This window comes from Drosophila navojoa, chromosome 2 (genome assembly GCF_054131105.1).
Source record: "Drosophila navojoa isolate 15081-1374.11 chromosome 2, UAZ_NAV_1.0, whole genome shotgun sequence".
Taxonomy (NCBI): domain Eukaryota; kingdom Metazoa; phylum Arthropoda; class Insecta; order Diptera; family Drosophilidae; genus Drosophila; species Drosophila navojoa.
In genome coordinates, this window is record NC_142890.1 from 28,182,686 (window position 1) to 28,205,038 (window position 22,353).

General features: G+C 39.7%; 1 protein-coding gene across 1 annotated transcript in view; it reads left to right on the forward strand.

Moving 5' to 3' along the window:
* Nucleotides 1-871: 871 nt before the first annotated feature.
* The window catches only part of hth (Meis homeobox homothorax), a 160,742-nt gene continuing 139,260 nt past the window's right edge, over nucleotides 872-22,353 (forward strand). Inside the window, exon 1 of the mRNA XM_089258150.1 lies at nucleotides 872-1,253. The gene's annotated coding sequence lies outside the window, so the exon portion shown is untranslated. The remainder of the gene's footprint in view (nucleotides 1,254-22,353) is intronic.

Consider the following 22,353-nt stretch of genomic DNA (forward strand, 5'->3'; position numbering starts at 1 on the left):
CTGCTGCTGCTGCTTTTGGTACGTTCGATGGCGGCAACGTTTGGTCCTTGTGTGGCTGGCTGGCTGCCTGTTTTGCTGTGTGTGCCCCCGGTTTGGTGTTGGTTCGCTGTGTGAGATGCGAGATTTTGGCTTTTGTCGCTCGCTTCTCTGCTCTTTGACAAACGCGACGCGACGCGAGTGAACAGTCAGCCAATTTTTTGTTGTGGCACCGCATTAAAAAAAACTCACACGCAGCTATTTTTCTAAATTTTTCTAATCAAGCTGAGAATCGAATGTGTAAATTGGCAAACGCGTTAATTGGCCCCAAAATGAAACGCGATTTGTGAGCCACGGCAAATATAAATAAATACAGCTCCCGCTGCTCTCCGCAAAATCGAACCTGTCGCGAAATTAGAAAATTTTTGGTGCCTGTCGTCTGTCGCCTGTCGGCCGTCGTTGTTGTTGTCCTCCTTGTCGTCGTCGTCGTCGGCCGGGCTGGGACGCCGGCGGGCCATGTTAGGGCGACGCATTGGACCCGTTCTAGCTGTTATTGTTACCATCGTCGTCGCCGCCACGTTGCCAGCGTTGTCGTTGCGTTCGCGTCCAGGTGCTGTGCCCACGTCGCATCTCTGTGGCATTAGATTCGAGGCGGTTCGCGGGCGGCTGGAGGCGGCTACATTGTGGGCTGCTGGCCCTGTGGGTGCCATGTGGGCATGGAGCTAAGATTTGGCCACTGAAAGTGTTAGACTTGGATGCGTAAAAGGCGCGCGCAAGCTAGGAAAAGTCGCGTAGCCCGCCGCCAGCCATCGTCTCCCATCCTCCACCCCCCTCAGCCTATTCCTCTTTCATCCACATTAGACACCCTTCACCCATAGTGTTTTAGTTTAAGAGGCTCTCACTCGTTCGCTCACTCGTTCGCTCGTTCGCTGGTTCGCTCGCTCGCTCGCTCTCTCCCTCTCCGCATGGCTCTCGCGGACTGTGCGAATCCCTCTCCCGGTCTGTCATCCTCTCGCTGGTGCGTGTCCGCTCTCTCTGTGAATCGCTCTTACAGTTGACATGTTTATGTTTTGGCAACAAACGGTGCTCTCTGTTGCAAATTTTGACAGCTGCACATGTCAGCACAGTGGTACAATTCACAAACATTTGGCTCAAAATTAAAATCTGCCCATTCGGCAAGTGGATGACAAATTAAGTCCAACAAATGGTTCCTAGCTAAAGCTACACTGATTTAACGATGCACGACGAGGAAGGAACTTGACAAAGCAAATTGATTGGTGAGTTTCTTTTGACTGGATATCGAATAAGTTATGAAATTGATAATGAATATTCATATCTTAGAATAATATATAACATAGATCAAATTCTCACTCCAGTATGAATGACAAGAGCTGCATATGAAAATGTTAAGAATTTGATGGAAGGGTATAAATATGCCTTAAATTTATCTGCTTGTTGATTCCATCTACTCCCATCCCCTCGCTAGAAACTCTTTTTTTTTGATATGGAGATTTTTATGCTGATCACACTTATCAAAAGTAGTTTGTCTTAAATTTGTATAATATATTTATAATTATGAAGTGGTTGAGTGTATATCTTGAATGGGAATCTCTTAGGATTGAGAGAGCTCTTCTCTAATATTATCTTTATATCTAATGTTAACCCTTTTCGAAATTAATTTTAATGTTTCCTTTTCGAATTTGATGCATAATTATTCACGCTTTCGATCTACACACATGGCTGTTCTATAAACTGGTTCAGCAGAATGCAAGGGGGATGAATAGGGCCTAGTGTAGGAGTTTTTGAGACATTTGACTACAGAACTTTACTGACTGCATTATACTTATTCATGATCTAAAAACGTATCACTTTTGGTACATAAATAGAATGAATTTGGAGTGAATGACTAAACATTTTGAATTCTATCTATCATATCCTAATTTACTAAACATTCTTTAAAGAATTTTTTATGCTATGTAAATAAAGGAATTTGTGAGATACGAGATATAGTATTACTATAATTAGTTTATATTTCAATTTAGACGTATCGGAAATATCTACCACTCTATACATTTCGGATTTTATGTCTCTAACTTCGGTAGAGGCGAAACGGACATTGAAAACACCAATATACTCTGCTACTTTCTTGAATGAGCGCAAGTATTTATGCAGAGTTAAATCCCCTTGAAAATCGTATAATGAAGAGCTCAAAGCTCTAATCTCTAAATGAAAATTTGCAGATGCTTTCTAAGTGAAAACTCGTAAGCTTTTGTTTAGAATAAGTTCAATGAACGACATCAATTGTCCAAAATACACATAATCACATCTAATGCAATACTACTGCCAGTTCATTGATTGTTGATCGCATCGAAATGCGAAATTATTCCCAACACACGCGCCTCAAGTTCTTTTATTTAAAATGGCTGCAATTAGGCGAGCTACAATTAAAGTGGCGTCTCCAAACCTAATCATCCACTTATCTAATATTGATAAGTGAAGCACACAAAATCTAATTTGCCGGCCACGTAATGCTGACAATTCGAAATCAATTTGCTTATTACTAATATCCCATTGGCCGCCGCAGTGATGAGGCCCCAAAGCCCAAAACCCAAAACCCAAAACGCAAACTAGGCAAATATGCAAATTGGATGAGCGGGCAAATGGCAAACATTTGAAATGTCGATTTAAATGCTGGCGAATGAGCCGAGCGAGTGCTGCATTTAATTAAAAGTGCATTATTACGTATATTATATAACGCATTATGAGAATATTTGAATGTGCATGCATAAGACAACAGGCTGTCTGCCCTGCTCAGCTCAGCTCTGCTCGACTCGCCTGGGCTCAGCTTGGATTGGATTGGATTGGAGCCGCAGTCGGGCTGGACGTCTGCCTTATTTGACAGGCCAGACATTCATCAACACAACGAATGGTGCACAGCTCGTAACGTTTGCACGAAAACTCATTATTTTAATTAACTTTCTCTTCACAAAACCATTTGGTGCGGTTGCCATGGACATCGACACCGACAACAGCAACACCAACAGCAACAACAACAACAACAACAACAACGACATCGACACCGGCGACTGGCGAACGGCAACAACAATCCGGAGCAAAGGCGAATGTTTTGCGATTTTGTTGCACTACTCGCACCGAATATGCACTGACACAGCCGGAGAGACCACGAGACCATGAGACCATGAGAGCTGCCTGCCTGGCTGGATGGCTGGCTGGCTGGCTGGCATCGCAGCTGCTTTTGGCCGGTTCGCTGGTTGGCTGGTTGGCCTGCTTGGCTGTTTGGGCTGATTGTCTGGTTGGCCAGCCTGCGGCTGTCCTTTATCCTGCTAAATCGCATTACTAACCTGTCATGTGAAATGTCAACCGTAAAGCGCTCGCTGATTGTTAATTTCACTTTTATTATCGCTCCGCGTTGACGCTCTAGTAGCTCACTCTGATATTGTTATTGTTGTTCCCGTTGTTCGCCATTTACCATTTCCCCATTTTCCCATTTCCCAATTGCCAAATGCCAATTGGCAACTGCCATCGGTTTGTCTTTGGCAGTTGAGAGCTCTTTAGGCTACAAATGGTGCCTAAGTAGCCAAAGCCGCATAGTTTGTTGACTTTGAGCCACATTCGTAGGGATTTCTATTGGCTTTGTCAAGACTCTCAGCCTATCATCGTGTTTGACATGGCCTAACAATCACTTTCCTATCGCATATAATTGTCATTTACTTATTTTATCTCTATAAAAGCAACTTGCTTTATATCATTAAGTGTAAGTATATATATGCGTTTTAATTATATATAATTTATGCGACTCTATAAAAAATTTACAGCATATAAAAGACTCGATTGATCAGAATAATATTGCATTGTCTTAACGCTTATTGGTTTACTGGAAAAGGTAAAAAAGACTCATATGTAAAAGAGTAGAGATTTTTTACTTTTATCAGATAAAAGTAAAAAATCTCTACTCTTTTACATCTTGGAACAATATTTGATGAAGATTGCACCGAAGGTAGATTCAATGATAGAGAAGTCGATCTATATCCAGTTGCTTTTGCATGCTTATAATAACATATTATTTGAATGAACTTTATATTTCTGCTTATTAGCTTTTGTGAACATTTAATAGATGATTCACAAAAGCTGAATCTAACTTTCAACTATAGAGATTTTATGATTCTACTTATTGTTCTTTAACAATTAAAAATGTGAACAATAATAGACTTTCATATTTCTACCATTCTCCGTCATACTATAGAAACTATAGATTTTAATATAATATAACAAACAAGTAAGAAAGCTCTAGTCGAGACTGCTCGACTACGAGATCCCCTGAACCCTTCGAGCAACTGATATTTCAATAATAATTCGCAAATACACACGCACACACACACACACACACACACACGCATACAAACAAACACACGCACACACACACACACACACGTATAAACATTGAGCTTGGGTTGCGCTGCAGTGTTGGCGATATTATGAGAACTTATTTGTGGAATAATTTGATTTCTAGACGTACGATCGTAATGAAACTTTCAGAACGTAATCATAATGTTTAAATGTATGTGTATACCGAAGCTCAAGTCTCTAGTATTTGATATACGACTTCTACAAAGATGATGGTGAGGGGGTGAATTTGGGGGTGGGGGGTAAATTTTAACAAAAACCGAAATTGTATAAAATACATCTTTATATACATTTTAAATTTGGAGACTCTAGCTTGAAAGATGTAGGAGATATAATTTTTTAAGTGATCTTCGATAAGGTTTTTTATCGATAAAAAAATATCGGAATGAGTTATCGTTTTTTAGTGATAAACTCGATCTGCGCGTGATATATACGGACATTTTAAAAAAAAGTTGAAGTCTCTAGCTCTTATATCTTCTGAAATCGACGCGTTCATACATACGGACGGACGGACGGACGGACGGACGGACGGACGGACGGACGGACAGACAGACGGACAGGCCCAAATCGACTCAGCTCGTCGTGCTGATCAAGAATATATATACTTTGTGGGGTCTGCCACGCCTCCTTCTGCCTGTTACATACTTTTAACAAAACCATTATACCCTGATTTCCCATTTTCAATGGGTTCAGGGTATAAAAACAGTTTTGATATTTAACATATATATATATATGTGGCTTTTCCATTATGCGCCAAGACAAGACACACGGCCTGGCATGAGATGAAGAAAGCTAAAAGCTTAAAAATATCACTAAACTATGTGTTGAATGAGAACACTTCACGTAGTATTGTGTTAAATGGGGTATTCCAGCACTATTTCTATCTCACTATTTCCCTTAAAAGCCCCACCATTTGCAGTCTTTGTTGAGCTGCAAGATTTATAGACATATTTTCAATGTGCCTTACTGATCTTTGAGAATACTAAAGGTAAAAAAACACATTTAAAATACAATCAGTAAATTAAATTAAATTATCAGTAATAGTAACTTTATATATATATATATATATATACAAATTGTTATAATAATTAAAACAAACTTAGACGGTGATAACTATTTATTTGTTTGTATAATTTATTATTTATTTTTCAGATATATTATTTTAAAAATATTGAATTAATACTTAAAAGATAATTCAAATTAAATTTAATAAACTTAAAATTGTTAGATTTAAGATTTTTTCTTTCCTTTTTGATACTTTTAAATATATTTTTTTGTTAGAATATTTAAATATAGATACATGTATAATAATTTTGATAGATAAGTTTTGATCTTTCCGCATTGATTTCCCAATAGATAAAAATATTTTTAAAATATATTATATTAACTTTTTAATAATATTTAAAGAATTAGTATTTAAATATGACTGAATTTTGTCATATTCCAAACTTTCATTTTTATTATAACTACAAAAATATTTTAAAAATATGGAATTCATGGTTATAAAATTAAAATAAATTTGTACTAATAGTTAAAAGTATACTAACTTAATAGTTTAATATAACTGATTTTAGATCCTTCAATTTTGAAAATATTGAATCAATTGTGCTTCATGAAATGAGGATTCTTCAACAACAAATTTGACTTGTCATTAACAGCAACAGATTAATTGATCTCATAGGCTCTACAACTTGGGTGCATTTAATCTATAAAAATACAAATCAGAAAAAGATATTGCTTTACAATGTGAAATGCTTCAATGGAAACTTCTTATAGCCCATCTAACACCTCACGCAATTCGCATTGAAATTAATATCTTATTCTATAATCAGTTCAATTATAGCGCTACTGAAGATAACATCTTGTTCTGGTAGTAGTTTGTTTTATACATCAGGGTCGCCGAGCGGTGCATGCATGCAGTTTCTTTCAACAATCATGTCGGGACTTTGTTCTGGGCAACATTTGGTCAATTGTCTCGTTAACAAATTGCACGGCGCAGAGCTTCAGCTCATTTTCATAAATGCAATTCGCGCTGTCTTCTTTTGTTGTTGTTGTTGTTGTTGTGGTTGTGACTGTGGTTTGGCTGCATGCCCCACTGCCCATCGGACTTGCTGGAGGCCACCTTCGTGGCAGCGCGTGGCGTCCTGCGCCCGGCCTCAACTAGTTGTAGCTGCTACCGAATGGTCGGAGCCAAGCAGCTCATTGCTCCACTCCACTCATGCGACGGCGTCTGTCACTGGTTATTCCCAAAGGTGCAAACAAAGTGATTATACTTGGCCATTGTTCCGACTCTCTTTGTGGAATGGTCGTGGTCGTGGGAGTAGGAGTGGGAGTGGAAGTAGATGTGGGAGTGCTGCGTGCTCGAGTGCGGGACGGTGCGTGCACGGCGGTGGTGTCCGGTGGTGCCGGGCAGTGCCGGATTGGGGGCGAGCGGTTTATTAATTGAAATGTTAGTGCAGCAGTTACAAAGCAGCTCCTAAATAATAGATTTGTATCGAGAATTGTGGCAAGCAGATATTTGATGCTCATTAAGTAAAGTGGTTTTAGTTTTGCCCTAGCTCGTTTTGCAATTTATGTTCTCGGACCATGTCGAGCTGCCACGGCCAATGACAATGACGTCGACGACGACGGCGACATCGACTATAGTGACGTTGAAGCTGACACTAAGGCTAACACAGAGTCAGAGTCAGACGCAGACTGGCAACTGGCAAGTGGCGGTTGGCGGCTTCACAAAAAAGGTCCGAAGATGAATTGGGTCTCGTTTATTTTAATGCGCTGTCGCCGCAGTGGGTCGTACAGATGTCTGTCTGGGGCCCGGCTGAGCTGGTCTCACTTATTAGACATTAGCCCAGTCGAAGCTCGTGACTTTGTTGTGGGGCGCTTTTGTCCCCATTCAAGCATTGCGATCCAATCCAAACCGATCCCTACCATAGACCATAGACCATAGACCATAGTTGTTGGGGCCCTTTGTGTAAGGTGCACATTAGTAGTAATTTTTAATGGTTTACTTTTTCGTCTACTTTGTTTGAATGCTGCGAACGGTTTTCTATTTAAATTGCCTGTGTTGTTTCTGTTTCAGTTTCTGTTTCTGCTGTTTCCCCAAGGTTTTTAGTGGTTTATTATTTAAATGAGAGTTCAGCTTAACGGCCATGCCTATTGTCCCGCTTCGACTTCTTCTTTCTATTTTCTATGCTATGTAATGCTTAGAGCTCTCCACATCATTCTGCTCTGTCTGCTCTGTTCGAATTTAATCAATTTGATTTATTCTCTTAGTTCATATTGTGTTGAAAATATTGTACGAACGCATTGTGTCCATGCGTATCCATATCCATATCCACAACCACAGTCACACACACACACACACCGCACCACCGTCACAGCCAAAGCCATATCGTATGGCATACAGGAAAAACAGATTTTAATTTTTGGAATTTCTTTTGCCGTTAAGAGGGGAGCTGAATTAGCATAAGCAGCTGAGGGTAGGGCCACGAATCATCTCCGCCTCCGCCTCCGTCCTCAACTTTGACTCCGACTCCGATTCCGAGTCTGAACTCTTAGGGATCTGATGGGCATTGTGTTTGATGCGATGCCGTTTCTTAGATTTTCAAGCTGAAGAACTTAAGTTTCTGTTCCGATACGCACATGTGCACACACATATTTACATCTAAGTATGTAAAATATTTATGGCAGCCTCGAATCACATAAATATATAACGGGCAAAGGCAAGTCATCTTCAAGTGGCGCATATTACATAGAGTGTTGTATTTATGTGGGTCACGCAATAAGCTGAAGAGATCTATCACACACATGCACCAAACGATCTTAATGAAATAAAACATACTCTAGCCTGGACAAAGACCAAATATGTACAAACATTTCGACGTTTCTGGCAAAGCGCAATTACGAAATTGAGAAATGATTGAAAGCTCAGTCAAAATGGTATTCAATTAATATTCTGTAAACTCTTATAGTAAATATAGTATAATATATATAATAATAATTAAAGTAAATAATATTCAAATGTAATGTATAAAAATGTCTTATGGCTTAACAAGTATTTGCTGTATTACGAGAGAGTCAGCGAGTAAAATAGAAAGAGACATCGGTAGAGAGAGAGAGAGAGAGAGAGAGAGAGAGAGAGAGAGAGAGAGAGAGAGAGAGAGAGAGAGAGAGAGAGAGAGAGAGAGAGAGAGAGAGAGAGAGAGAAAGATCGACAGGAAAAAGTCGATAAGAGTGAGCGATAGAAAAAGAGTGTTAAAAAGAGAGTGTGATCGATAGAGACTTAGATCTACCGAATGATCGAGGGAGAGGTATACAGAGCGTGGGAGAGAGGGACAGGGAGTAAAACAGATATCGCCCGAATGATCGAGAGAGAGGTATACAGAGCGTGGGAGAGAAGGACAGGGAGAAAATCAGATATCGCCAGAGGGAGGTATCGGCGTATAGGATGATCGATAGAGTTGAAGATCGATAGAGAGAGAGAGAGATCAGTATGCATAGAGAAAGAGAACGACAATTAAAGATATTGATCTGTAAGAAGAGAGCGAAATTGATAAAGAGAGAGAGAGAGAGAGAGTGAGAGTGAGATCGTCAGAGAGGAAGAATGACAGATCGATAGACAGAGTGATACAGAGAGAGAGAGAGAGAGAGAGAGAGAGAGAGAAAGAGAGTGAGAGAGAGAGAGAGAGAGAGAGAGAGAGAGCTCAACAGGGAGAGATCGATAGACAAGCAGAGATTAAGAAAGCGATAAATCGATTAAAAGGCAGATTGGCAGACAGGGCGATCCATATAAAAAGTAAGAGAGACGGAGAATAATAAAGAGAGAACGAAGTATAGTATGAGGATTAGTTTTAAATATATTTAGCTAGAGATGTCTTTGACCCTATTAAGTAAACTGTGTTTTTGCTCATGACGAAAAAAGAACTCTTACATATACATATGTGACACACTCGTGCGATCTCCACGAGCTTTAGTATTGCATATTTAATGAAATCACAAATCAGGCAGTATTGTGCCTTTTTAGCTGACGTAGGATTCAATTAGTAAGGCAAAAATGTTAGCCTTTACTGTTATCTTAATGTTATGTTAATGCTATGTTAATATTATTAGTATAAAGGTTAAATTTATGGCTCCAAAATGGCCAGCAGTGTGTAAACAAGCAAGATATACATAAAAGGTTGTTTACCAAAATGACGCAAGAACGGATATTTAATACGCTATAGACTTTTCTTAATTTAAAGTAGATCGCTCAGAATAGACGCATGTATACATATATATTATAGATAATGCATAAAAAATAATGAGTTTGCATTTTGAGTTAGTAGAATTCAATTTCATTTATGACTGACTTCAGCTCAAGTCGAGCAGTGGAAGCACTGCTGCTGGCTTTCACTCCAGCCGTGTCAATCGAAAAACCGATCAGGTACAGCTAACAAGCTGAGGCCAGCTACCAGATCCGCTTGCCACTTGCAGCGTGCAACACCCACCCACCAGCAGTTAAGCCAGCGCATTTATCTCGATGGCCACATACAATTGCTGAGCAACAGGAACAGGATCGGGCTGGCAGGCAAATACACAGCAATAAGCAACAGGCAAACAGCGCACCACACCCAGTCAGCCCACTTTTGTTTATGAGAAATTACATTTGAACTGCAAGCAGCAGATGCCAATCTTATTAATGTTGCTTGCTGTTTCGTCCGTCTGTCTCTGTCGGACGTCTGCCTGCCTGTTTCTTGTTGTTAGTCGTAGTTTCAGCCAATGCCTTGTCGACTAGCCAACATTTTTGCATACAACAGCAGCAGCAGCAACAGCAACAACAACAACAACAACCACAGGTTGCCTGGCATCCCAGGCCATTCAGGCCAAAATGTATCAAATTTCAATGCACAATCATCACAATCAAAAATAAAAATTCCGAAATCAACTTTTGTTGGCTTTTGGCTGCGCTGTGAGATCTCCGTTGTGACGATGACTGCAGCCGGGCTGCCCAGAGTCACACTTGGACGTTGTTGTTGTTGTTGTTGGTAGTGCTGGTGGTGTTGTAGCTGTGGCTTGTTGTTGGTAATATAAGATACGAAATCAAAAATACATCATTGGCAACAAGCGCAGCCTGGCTGCTCCAGCAAACGGTCTCCAGCTACGAGACCATCGGCCATCGGCCATCGGTATGGGCATCACATTGGCATTGCCATCCTCCTGCTCCTCCTGCTCCTGCTGCTGCTGCTGCTGCTGCACGTTCATTTGTCTGGGCAACGCTGATTGTATGCATGTTTCGCTTTTCTTCTGCCGCACGCTAAATGAAGTAAGCAAACGTTGATTACATGGCCTCAAGTGTGCGCCGTGTTCGCAGCCGCCTTGCTGAGGAGGAGCCGAGCGGTTGCGGATCGCTGGGAGCGCTGCGCGGAGTGGGATACCGGTCAACGGTGTCGTCTGGCTGAGTATCTGCATGTTGGCGCATCGCTCGTCGTTTTTAATGATGACTTCAAATGAGATGCTGTTTATACGTTGCTCATGCAGCCAATCTGCGAGGCAGGCCTGGCCATAATAGACTTCATTTTAGCCTGATTAAACGAATTCTCTTTTTGCTGAGCCTCCCGCTTGCCGTCGCCATGCTCCTGCTCCATCTCCAAATCGAAGTGTGTTAATTTTTAATTAGAGTTGTACTGTTATTTGTTGCCGCTGATGCTGTGTTGCTGTTGTTGTTGTACTCGTTGTTGCTGTTGCAGTTGCCGTTGTTGCTGCTTGATCAGCATAAAGGGTTAAGAATGCAATTGACTTTGTCTCGCCCTCTTGACTTCAGCCGCCACAAATTTGCAAATGCGAAGGAGACACGAGACAGGCGACAACCATATAAGGTGGGGCCCCGATTCGATGCGACACAAGCAGCGACGACTCCTCTTTACAACTTACATGTTCTTAATTACAATAAAATGTTACAAGCTTAAGGTGAGGTGAGGCTACGTACAACACAACAGCAACAGCAACCACGACGCCAATTCCAGCTTCAATTGCAGCTCCACGCTTCGGTGCACTTTGATGTAGGCAACAACAATAGCCCCAACCCAGAGCCCAGTGAGCCAGCCCAACTTGAACTGAGCCGAGCTGAGCAGAGCTGAGCGATGGCGGCCACGAGTGGGATCAGCCCACAGAGCACTTTCAATATTGTATTCGCGTATTATTATGAAATCAAGTCTGCTTGCCCTCCGCCTTCCCCATCGCCTTCGCCTTCCCATTCTCATTCTCGGTCTCATTCTCGTTCCGTCGACTCCGACTCCGCGGCCAGGTATGATATGCATATAAATAAATAAAAAGAAAATTGACAAGCTCATAAACTCGCTCGCGCCTAAGAGAAATTCAATCTCGTAGATACAAATGAAACGCAATCATATTTTATGCATGAGCCCGAAAAAAAGAAGAAGAAAAAATGTACAAAAACAAAAGCAAACGGCAACAGAAAATCACCAAACTGCAAAGATACTTACGACTGTATATAGTATATACAAAAATGTATGTCCCACACATGTGTCATTGCGGTCACTACATACATACGTATGTATATGTACATATGTATTTATATGAATATGAATGTGTGTGCGTGTGCAATTTTGGTTACTTAGTAGGGTGTATCAAGGCAAATAATTATTAAATTAGATTATCATGAAAAGCAGTTCTAGACATATATATATCAAGTATATAAAGTATATTAAATGATATATTTAAATATTATAATATTAATTTAAATATTTTGAAGAGAGCAAAAATGATTTAAAGGAAAAGTTTTCAATAAAATATATATAAATTCTGTTGGATTTGTTAAGATTTATATATACATATATCAGTTAGAATACAAATAATAAATGTATTAATAGCTGTTTATGCTATGGAGGAACGTAGCAAATTTTTATGAGGACACTAAAATATATTACAGTCTAGCTTGTGGTGAAAAACAGAAGTTTTTAGAGGGCGGATATCCAAAATGTTTCTTATTTAAGAATAATTATAGTTAATATAAATACTATGTACTTAAAAATATATATATTATAACTTCATACTATTAATATAAAGTAGTACTAAGTTTGAACTTAAAATATACGTACTTCTAAATAAATTTATAAATATATCTATAAATTATAAATATATTTATAAAATAAATCCTATAAAACTATAGGAAAATAAATAAATAAAACTGTATTTATTATATAAATATTTTTGATAATACAAATCATGTACATACACAAGGCAAATACCATTTGTGTCTTTTACTAGATTTCTAGTATTATTTTAAAACTTATAAAGAAATATATTAAAAACTTTTCCAATATTTGAACAGCTATAGAAAGATATTGAGAAACATCGTTTATCGTTTGTTTTTCAATGCTGGCCCGGTAAGAACTTTGAGAATTTTGTTGTCTTGAGCAACCCTGCTGAGCATGTGTGGCGTTTTGCTTATGCATTTGAGTGCAGTACCGGGCTGGCACTCCGACGAAGGTGTTAAGTTATGGCACAGTCTCCAGCTACACAGCTGGGCATCCAATTTGCTGGCCACCACGCGTGCGTCCGTCTCCTTATCCAGAAATTAAGCATCAGCATCGCATTTCGCAGCGCTCTCGTTGTTGTCGTTGTTGTTGTGTGGAGCAGTCATACCTATGGGTTTGCGTTTGGGTTTGGGCTCGGGTTTGGTTTTGTTGCTCAGTTTTGAGTGTGCTGGCAATGCTCACTGTCACCGGTTACCAGTAACCGAGAGCGCGAGCGAGAGAGAGAGAGAGAGAGGGCGAGTAAACCACACGCCCCGTTTGATTTATTGCGCATTGTCAAATTATCCTTGATAAGTCATTAATATATTTTTTGGCCACTCTTCTCAGTGGTAGCCGGCAGAGTCGTCCCCCAGTCGCAGTCATCATTAATGCCGTCTGTTTGTTTGTTTTGTTTTGACGTTGACTCTTGTGGCTAACGTTTACATTTCTGCTGTTGCACGCATTGCTGCTGCTGTTGTTGTTGTTGTTGTTGTCGCACAGTTGCACAGTTGAACTTTAATGCTCAACACTTTCGAATGTGCAACGCCCAATTCACATGGCCATAAAAAGCGCTAAGTAACCGTGGCTACCAGGGCGCCACACACACACACACACACACACATGCACACACACTCGCACATAGTCGGGCATAATTTATGTCTTTACAAGCTCTCAAATGAAGTGGCAAATTCACACTTTTAGCCAGCCCGTAAAAATGTAATAGTTCGGTCAGATTGTATGACCGACCACAAATAACATCATCATAAAACCCAATTCACAAATCATAAATATAAATGAATTTGTGGTGCGGAGCACCAATACGAACCCAATCCAATCCAATCCAATACGATTCAAACCAATTGCACGCCCAGACGCCAGACGAGTGCCCTGATCATCGATCCATTTCGCATACAATAAAGCAATCTGATTTTCGTATCATAAACTTAAAATGCTCTCAGCCGGGCTTCAACATTTGCGTTTGCCAGCCGTAAATCTTCCTTGGCCGAACGGCCGGCCGTCCAGCCGTCTGGCCTATCAGCATGTACATGCTATCCATGCCAGATACCGAGCTCAGCTCCTCGCCTGGCCCAGCCCGGCGCGGCCTGGCTCTGGTCCAGTGTTTGCGCATGCGCACGCGTTGCGCCGGCGTTGATAGATTTATGGCGCCAAATAAAATGCCTTAAGACAACAAACCAAATCACCAGAGAGCATAACACAGCCACAGCCACAGCAGCCACAGCAGCCGAGGGAGGAGGCATCGGGAGCGCTCAGATCAACCGAGTCTGGTTAATCAAATAGTAGATGCGAAGAAAAAAAAAAGAATGAGAGAGATCCCTCTAAACATGATCATTTGCGATTTTACTGTGGGCCATAAATGACTGGCGATAATGTTTGAGAACTGCAAAGCACCAGAATATGGCATCCTCTATGTTCAATTATAGATACTTTACGATGCATTCAAGCACTGGAATTATCAATGAAAGAGATTTGATAATCGTCTGTCAGAAGGGGAATATCTTGAGTGATTTAGAAATATTTTTTATTTGATATGCATTTAATTCACATTTTTATTGATTTATTTGCATATTCAAATAAATAGAACGTATATAAAATTGATGTAAAATAAGAACTGTTTGTATATCACTTAAGTTATTAAAGAAGAATGAAAATTACGGATTATAAATTAAATAATTGTATTTTAATTGTTTTATTAAAAGTCAAACTCTGAGAAATTCGTTATATATTATTAGATATCCAAACTTTACAAATGAAATCAATTAAATTAATTGATGATATTTATTACTAAATATTTAAAAATATTATATTTAAATAAAATATAGTATGACGCGTACTAGACATTAGCTCATAAATAATATTAAAAAATTAATTATACTAATGTATATAAATGCTAATACTTAATCTAGTTGCGTCAGAGGCAGCTAAAATACGCTACATTAATGTAAGTAAATAAATAAAAATTATTTTTTTGTAATAAACAAGAAATAAAGAAGTTCTAAATTCTTTTTATGTTAAGTTGTAGGATAATCTCAATAAATGAATAACAAATTAAAATATACAAAAAAATATTTGAATAGTTATAAATTGATTATATAAACTCAAGGAATACTATAAAAACATATTTTTTAAAGATTTGTGTTCTTTTTGATTTGTGATGATTATGTTAATTGTATAAAGTATCAATAAAAGTAAAAAATGACCAAGTATTTGTCATCAGTTATGTATGAAGCGCAATTTAGAATTTTATATATATTATATAATTTATATTTAAGATTCCCACATATAAAGGAAAATATCGGCTTACCATTTGTTAGAGTATAAATCGTTTAGAACTATTTAATAATTCAAACGAATGGAGTATTAAAGGAGAGTTACCTTCCTTAATTAAGTGTGAGCGTAGGGTATGGACGATGTCAACTTAGTTGTGGGCAAATCGAATCTAACTAACTAGTCGAGCATCGCGAGCGCACAATTTGCAAATCACGTTCATAATAATTCGCAGATACGATAATTAGTCGCAATGCGATTATAAGAGATCGCCTGACTGCTACAGCGAAGAAGGAGGAGGAGCAGTAGGAGCAGGAGGCCCACGGCGACGAGGACATTGCGCATGAGTAACGCGCCACCAGGGCAAGATTTATGGCCGCCGCCATAAGCAATACAAGGACTTGAGCAGCGGGGGAGGGCTGAGCAGAGTGAGGGAGGGGAGCTTACGTTCATTTGCGGCCAGGCGGCGATCTCGTGGCCGATCTGTGGCCGATCTGTGTCCGACTCTCGTAATTTATGCGCTCACACGCTGACATAATTGCGGCTGGAGTGTTGGATGGGCGTTCCACAAGCCGATCGTTGGCGGAGGTGCGGTGGGTGTGGGGTGGACTAGCGGAATGCTGGGCTGTCTGGCAAATTGATTGAAAACTTACAAGAACTGTAGCACAAATCGTGTCCACGGCGAGCGAGCGGCGATGGTTGGTTGGCGAAAATTTTTATTAAAAATAATTACACCTTTGTAGTTTGTCAATCAAAGCGTTAACGGGGCCAAGAGACGACGGCTCGTTGAAAAATCGCTACAACTTTTCGCTGACTCAACAAGCACACAAAATGCCGGCCAATTGGGGTCCTCGCGGCGGCGGTCGGCCGAGAGAGCGGACGAGCGACGTAAATCTCATTTGAGCCTCTACTGACATGTCGCAGGATTAAGTTGTCAATTGATGTAGCCATGGAGCAAGCGCATGGCAACGCCTATCTCGTTGTTGTAGTGGTCGTCGTTGTTGTTGTTTCTGGTTTGTACTCCTGCTGCATCGCCTGTTTTAGCAGTGCGAAAATATTGAAATAACGTTGTATGCCCAGGCAGCTCAGCTCGAGATTAGTTGCAATCTCAATACAATAAGCGCATTTTGATGGATTTTCAATTGATTTACGATACAGCGATACAACGATACAGAGATGCCTGATGGCCTGGCTCCTCCTGCAATTAACCGACAGCATTTGGTCTGGGCTGCCGCAAAGGCTGATTGAATGACTTGGCTGGCTGACTGCGCCATTGCAATGGCTGCTCCTCACTTGTCAGCTGCCCGCCCGGACAGTTGGCCAATAAAGATAATTTATGCATAAGTGCAAAAGTGTGATGGACTGGGTGTGAGAGCCAGACCTCTCTGCTCCTCGCTGAGCTGTGTGCTGATTACTCCAGCTGTATTTGCAGGACAGACAGTGCCCATAAGTCAATTAGTTATCCACGTCTGGTGCTGGTTTTGCGGTGCTAGAAACTCGATTTGCGATAAGATGGCCCACTGATACGAAATTGATTTTATGGCCGATAGAAGCCAGCAACACCAGCCCGCCCCGAGACCTGGGCCCCACTAAGTGTTTAAAGCTCTGTCCTTTCAATTACGGCCAATTAAAGATATTCCCACTTGTCTCAACAATCTTTGAAACACTCTTAATGAATGCACTGAGTGGCTGACAACCTCATACACACTCTACTACTACTACTACTACTACTACTATGCTGAGCCCCGATGCCTAAATGAACGTAACGTGTTTTCAATAAAATATGCCAATTAAGATTGCTTTTAAAAGTACTCGCGCAGTAAATGATAAATGGATATTGGCCAATTTACAAGACTAACTTTATTAACTAACGAACAGGCACACACACACACATATACACACACAAATGCAGCTCATATAACTCTCTCGCTGATTAGCAGGAGCGCCATTCGTATGCCTCATATAGATTACTGAATAAACATGTCAATTCAAGCCCGATTTGGCTCTTCATATTGTTACGATTTTACTGCATTGATGATTCTTATTTTTAATCCTGTGACAACTGAATAAGATGACTTTTCAGAATGATGATTCGCTTTCCTCAATTCAAGCAAATGATTCTAATTAAAGAGTCATAAACAAAGAGTTAACATTTATTTATCTTTTAATTTATTTTTCTTTGTGGGCAATGGGCAGGAAAATTTTGAGCTGAAGTAACGGAATCTTCAAAGATTTTACATGCTGAATTTAATTCTCAAATCGGCATTTGCTTAATATCTCTGTTGTTGTTGTCATCTAAAAGGAGTTGTACTTGAGTATTGTATGATAAGATGCAGATCTTGACTTCTTTCATTTTCATTTTATATCTTATTATGTAGCAACCTTTTTTTTAAAATATGTTAGAATTGGAGTACACTTTGCAGCGTTCTGTTGTTGGTCCTCGATCTATGTATGACTCCTTGATATTTTGGCCATTTTTTACTAATTTGAAGTTGTTTTCTGTGGTGCACGTTTTGCTTAGGTAATAATTTAATACAATAATTTAATTTTTTTTAGAATAGTTGGAATATTGGTTATTTGATTCTGTTGACCTGACAGTCAACCTGATAAACAAAAATCTATTAAGCTATTCATAAACTATGAACATTAAACTCTTATTAAATAGCTAGATTTCATGCTTTATGAATTGTTTATATATTATTAATATATTTATATAAATAAATTAATAACTATTAAACAATTACTATATTTGCAGTGAATATATTATATCATAGTTTATATATTTGTAGTATAGTTTTCTACAAACAGTAATATAGAAAACTTCTATATTACTTAAAATTGAGACAAGGAAGATTAAGCTTTGATTGCAAAATGTATTATAGATAAACTTCAATTGCAAATACTCAGCTCTGTTCAGCCTAGCCTTATATTTCAGAGAGTGGCACGAGCTATGTGAGCAGAAAATACTTAGACCAGCTAAGTTCGATAAAATATAAAATATATTATGGCAATTGTCTCTTAATGTGCACAATTTACAACAGCTCTCAACATCTTTACACGATTTTTTGTATTCCATTGAGTTGGCTAACGAGCTCTGTCAAAAGCAACTTTCTCTTCTGTTCTGCACTTATGCCAAAAACGAATGCCAAACAAAAAATGGAAAGAGAGGTGGGAAGAAAGGAACAACAAAAAACAAAAGTGCAACACGTGAACATTTGTCATAATCAAATCAAATTTTATGCACGTGAAAATGCATCAGAAAAATGTATTTCCATTTTCATGTTGCTGCTTGTTGGGAAATGTTGCTCTTGCCAGTTGCAGTTGCCAGTTGCCTGTTGCCTGTTGCTGTTGCTGTTGGCCCGTAAAAATGAATCGTGTTGATGATGATGACGGCAACGGCGACGACGGCGACGACGGCGACGACGACGACGATGATGATGGGCCGATACCAATAGCCATATCCATGCCATATACATAATTGGGCACGCGATGCAATAAAATTGGCACAGCCAGCGCCAGCAATCGCAGTTGTTATTGTTGTCGGTGTGGGGCTCTGCGAGGTGCGGGCGTGTCGCTGTTGGGTGGGGGTGGTGCGGATGGTGCCTTTGCATTTACAGTTTGCATATCATGCCAATGACGCAAGCTGTCAACTTCCCGCGGTGTTCATAAAAGTCTTGTTTTGTTTGATTGTCGCATAGCTCACACAAAGAGAGAGAGAAAGAGTGTGTGTGTGTGTGTTTGATACTCACATATGCATATGCAGAGTCATTGCATTTGCATTGTTATCTCATAGATACGGATGTCCGACCGCCAGACAGCTACGGCTCGACATTCCCGTTGTTGTTGTTGTTGTTGCTGATGTCGCCCGGATTTTTGGTTTTCCAGTTTGTTCAGTTGGCTCTGGGTTATGGCAGCCAACAAATATCTATCAACTGCACATTCCTGTTGCTCTCAGCCACTGACACTGCCACTACCACTGCTGCTGCAGTTGTTGTTGTTGTTGTTGCTGTTTTTGTTGCTGTTGCAGCGGCACTTATCACTTCATTGCAGTTTTATGGCGCGTCAAAATTGATGCTTAACGGTTTTTCGCGTTTGGCCACATTTAGAACCCGTCGCAATTGCAGTCCCCAACTTTTTAACTGCATCTGCCTGCCTGGCTGCCTGCCTGCATCGTCATGGCCCATGTGCCATACAATGAATTTGATTTTCATTTTGATTTCGATGTGGATTTCGCCGTTGATTTGCCTGTAGACGATTAGCGTGCCAAAGGCAACTTAATGTGCAACTGTTGCATGTGCTTTACACTTGATCAGCCAAGAGTTAATTGATGATGATTCTATAAAAATCTTGAATGTTAGGCAGTATATTCTCGAGCGGATTGGTAGTTGATATATCAATATACACTTTAGTAACCACTCGTTAGACACTCGAAGTGTAACCTATTCGAAAGATCACAACTTCGACTTTTCACTTCAATAAATTGCAGTATGATACATATTGTAAAAAATACTTTGTTATATCCAGTATAATAGTATAATGAAATATAATAGAATGATGATCTACAATTGGTTGCATTTCTGTTGCCTAACACAGCCAGGTCGAGATAATCTCTTACCTACTACACCTATTATACCCACTACTAAATCGAAGTAGTCGCCCTAAACACATTTCATAATTCATTAAAACTACAGTTCCGTTTTGAAAAAGTATAAATATATCATGCAAATGTATTTTGTTCCCCTTGCCAATACGTAATGAAAATAAAATTCGGCTCTTATGAATTGAAATTTGGTTTCAGGGTCTCTACAATTCGCAGTGTAATGCGAAACTCGTTGTCAGCTAAACTATCATTAGGTTTATAAACAGCCGTGCCGCCTTCTTATCACTCACTCGATGCATTCGCTTAGTGTGATGACAAATTTCTATGGCTATAGTCGATCCTCAAAAGAGTTAAATAAACATTCCCAAAAGATAATCGAATTGCATGATATATATATATTTCTATGACTTTAGTCAATCTGCAGAAATTTTTAACAAATACTTCGAACAGACCTTAACAAAATAATTTAATATACCTTCATTGACCATCATCAGTAATTTATTTTGCTAATATCCTTATGCAGTAAACTGAAACGTCTGAAATAAATACAACTTGAATAATTGAAATAGCCAAAAACATGCTGAATACCTATTTTCTTAGTTTAAAATACAAATATAAAATCCCCATTGATTTGACTTTAGTTATTTTAAATGAAAATCTCAGCAACTATTAAGATTATGTAATTCACAATAAAATGCTATTCGCTTGCCTATTCACATTCTTCATATTCCTGCCTTTATATAGACCTACATTATAATATTCCTAAAAAAAAAGAATTGGCTGAAAGCTAATCAAATTTCAGCTACAATATTTTTGCTTAAAAATGCATATTAATTCCTGTTTAAGTTCAAGTCATTTTTCGTCTGTTTGCAATTTTATCTCTCTGAGTATAAACAGCAAATGTTTTTGCTTCAACTATTACATGTACAAGTCTATCAATCCAGCTACGGCCTTCAGCTTCAGCTTCCATTCCGCTAATGAGCATGAGTCCTCGTATATCCTTGACTCACTTCCACATGGCAAGTGCCAGGCAGAACGACAATTCTTTATTGCTTTATGCATCTCAGATTAGCTGGCATTATCTTATCGGATGTGGAGCATGCCACAATCTAAATTTTATAAGCAACAGATTAATTTCCACTCTTTGTTCTATATGGGCTCGGGCATTTACATCTCAATTCAATCGCCTACGCACGTGAACCGGACATTAAAGTCTCCTCTCTGTCTCTCCCTCTCTGAGTCGCTCTCTCTCTCTCTCTCTTCCTCTCTGTATCTTTATGTCTATCTTAATCTATTTGGTGGGGTCACAGGTTGAGTTTCATTTTGCGCCATTGATTTTATTACCAATTTTAGGTGATTTTTATGTTCTAACAACAATTTGAGAAGTTTTACGAGACGAGACGAGGCGAGCATGAACTCTGCTGGCCGAATGGGCAATCGTTTGGTTTTGTCTTCTTCTCCTCTGACAACTTTTCATGCATTCAGTAGACTTTTTACGATCATTTAATTGAATCGTGAACATTTCTATTTGGTCATTTGGTCGAGAGCGCAGCGATTGGGAGATGCGCATAAAAATGCCCAAACAAATGAGGCTGTGAAATATGCAAGTGGATATAAAATATTTATAGAGTAGGCACAGACTGTCACACACCGAGCCATAAAAAGCGATCATTAAAGGGACTTGACTTCAAAATTGATAATATTATTATAACTTTGCTGCTCGAAATCAAAAGGCAAATTGAGTCACTGGCGCGATCCCAGGGGAAGCCGAAAGGCGACAGCTGAAAGTAAAAACTGTACAATGGCTCGAACAACTGGCAGGCATGTGGTTGCTCTCTCTCTCTCTCTCTCTCTCTCTCTCTCTCTCTCTCTCTCGATCGTCCTGGATGGTGCACGGATGCGCTTGAGTCAACACAGCCACAGGGCAGGAATTACTCAAACAAAATGGTCGTAAATCGAGAGGTTGACTTCTTGTCGTCAAAAATGAGGACAGCAACAGCAACAGCAACAACAACATCGACATCGACATCGCCATCAACCACTAAGCGGATTTTCAGGTACGCCGAACCTTTCGGCCCTTCGTTTTCCTTTGAAAAGTGCAGCTGAACGCAGCTAGACGCGCTTCGAGGAAATTCAGCCCAAAGAGAACAGCACTTAGAGCAGCTACAGTGTCTGGGGCGCAACCAGAAATTGAAACAAAACAATCAGCGAAGCGCAGCAAACGATGCGTCCTTAATTTCATTACCCAAAAAAAAAAAAAAAAAAACAAGAACAACAAAACAGAAAACTCCAACTGAGCATCACTTTCGCTTTCGGCGCAGCCAAGCAGATCCTAGATCCTAGTCCTTGCACATGTAAGTCGACACCTTGCGCTGGCTGTGAAAAGGACCTCGGGGATTAGGTACAGGCGGCCGCAGGGACGATCAGTCAGTCAACGAGCTAGTTAGTCACTCACTCGAGTGCGTACTGTGGCAATCGAGAGGCAATATATTCGCCATTTGATGGCTGAGCTTCCGCTGCGTGTTGGACTCGAGCTGACTTTTTATTTTAATG